Below are 2,402 nucleotides of genomic sequence, written 5' to 3'. Positions count from 1 at the left end.
AGAAATTAAATTAAATATTAATTTTTTATTTAATTAAGTGATTAAATAAATAATTAAACAAAGTAATTAAACAATAAATAAATAACATACATAACTAATTAAGACAATTAATTAAAGAAATATTTAAATAAGACATTAAAATAAATATTATTATTTTTATTTAAATAAGTGATAATTTGAATAAAGTAATTAAATATTAAATAAATAATATACATAACCAATTAAGATAATTAATAGAGAAATATTTAAAAGAGAAACCAAATTAAATATTAATTTTTTTAAGTTAAGGGTATTTTTGTCTTTTCAAACAAAATTCTATTTTTGTAATTATATAAACTACTTAAGGGTATTTTTGTCTTTTACTCAATAATAGGCTATTTTGGTGATAGGCAAATTTTTTTTGGTTAAAGTGAAAAATTGGCCCTTTGACTTGGCCAAACTAAAAATTACCCCCTTTTGTTGTGCTTTTTTCTTTGAACAAATAAGAAATTTCTATTACTGCTGAACATTTAACGTATATATTTATCAATTGTCTTTGTAGTAGAGATATTATGTCAAACAGGGTTGATCTACCACACCATTTCTTTACAATTATCGCAAATTCATTGGACTAACGATCGTCTGGTGAGTTCTAAAATGATCTCTTTGTTAGCATTTATTCATTGGGCCATAATATTTGTTTTGTGAGTTCTAAAACTAAATATAAAGTAAATAATATTCCTTACAAGACTTATGTTTTTTTAAGTCGATCCCAAGAACTTTTTTGCACCGCTTGGGACACAAACATACTGATGCAGTACGTTTGATTGGTTATGATGGAATTATCTACTTGTGATGGTCATAAAATAATTGTGAGCCCCTCTTTCACTTGAATCTCTTCTACATTTATCTTTCTCAAACTACATGTATGATCCATTTTCATATTTGTTTTTCTCATCTAATTCGAAATTCTGCAACTTATAGATTTGTCATTCTGTTTTGTAGAATGTACCTAGGGCCTTTGCTTGATTGTTTCTACCAAATTTGTCTAGAGTGTTCAAATTCATGATAGTTCACATCGTAATTGGTCATTATGAACGAATCTAAGAACCAATGGTTTTATGCGACATTTCATCGTAGGATGGGTGGATTATATTAGAGAGAAACATCTTCAAATAGGTGACACGTGTATTTGAACTTATGGAAGATGAAATCCCAATGTTCGTGGTTTACAAAGTGTATCACACTGATGGGAGTTTCACTCTTACATAAATTGTACATTCTCATTCGTAGTTTTCATGTTTGCTTATTTTGGAACATTTGTTCTGTTCTCTTATGTATGAACACTATATAGCTAGATCCATTGGGATTTTGATTTTTAATTCGCTTCTATTCTTCTTATTTCAAGATCACACCCAAGTTGTGGATTCTGCTCATTCTGAATAGGTTGTACAAGAAATTTGATTTAATTACTTATAATTAACCTATGCGATGATATCCTACATTTGGACTTCGTGCAATGCTACATCATCGTCATTTGGAGACTGACATGCTTCTAGCTCAAATTATTCCAAGTAGGTAAACAATTTTATGATTTGTAATTTTATGAATAATATACAAAATTATTTATTCCCACTCTTAGTGTCTTTACGACAATCTAAACAATGAGATATTCTAAGTTTTTATGAACGACATTTTGTCATAACTCAAATGTTTGATACTTTTCTCGTTTCCTTTATTTTTGTTTTTCAAAAATATAACTTTGTGAAACTAAAAATGTTTCCTCTCACTTAATCTTGGCTCTATTGTGTAACTATTATTCTATGCATTTCTACTTTAGTATGTGTGATTTCATTCTTACACTTCTATTTACTTAATGAAGTAGCACATTTTTCTGCATGCACATCTAGGGAGTCAATTATGGACAATAGTGCTTGAGCCTTTTTCAAAGCATTCATTACTAAATTTAGAAAGAACTCTCTCAAATGCCTGCCATAATTTAAAAGAGCAATCAAATATCTTCACGAAAAACTTTGCTTTCTTTATATCTACCAAATGAACATTATATAGCTCAAACCAACGATAACTTTTTTGTTAAAATATTTGATTGTTCTTTTAAATTATATTGTGATTTCGAGAGACTTCTTTCTAATTTAGTGATAACTACTTTGGAAGAGGCCCAAGCTCTATATTTTAACATGATAATACAATGAGGTGATTCTTTAACTAACATTTATTACATGGCATTATTTTTCCATAGTACCATTTGTTGCTTTTATGTTCTATTTTAGAATGGACTTCAAAAGGTCAATTTAATTGACTCTAATTATGGGCCAATACCTAGCCCCACAAAATCCATTTAATTTTTCTTTGATTTATATTCTTACTAATATTATGCGGGTAATATTATACAAGTAAGTGAA

The 2,402-nt window shown here is 27.9% G+C and overlaps 1 long non-coding RNA gene across 4 annotated transcripts in view; it reads left to right on the top strand.

Moving 5' to 3' along the window:
• Positions 1-2,396, top strand: part of LOC111365974 — an 11,852-nt gene extending 9,456 nt beyond the window's left edge. Inside the window, exons 2-3 of one of the 4 annotated variants that reach the window (XR_002697540.1) lie at positions 547-851; positions 1,388-2,396. This is a non-coding gene — a long non-coding RNA (uncharacterized LOC111365974). Of the gene's footprint in view, positions 1-541; positions 1,364-1,387 lie in introns of those variants that run through there. The other 3 variants (XR_002697541.1, XR_002697537.1, XR_002697538.1) reach the window with 3 other exon arrangements.
• The last annotated feature ends 6 nt before the right edge of the window (positions 2,397-2,402 follow it).

The sequence above is a fragment of the Olea europaea genome, chromosome 2 (assembly GCF_002742605.1).
Source record: "Olea europaea var. sylvestris chromosome 2, O_europaea_v1, whole genome shotgun sequence".
Classification (NCBI taxonomy): domain Eukaryota; kingdom Viridiplantae; phylum Streptophyta; class Magnoliopsida; order Lamiales; family Oleaceae; genus Olea; species Olea europaea.
The sequence above is the reverse complement of the archived record's forward strand: the minus strand, read 5'-3'. Positions and strand labels throughout refer to the sequence as shown.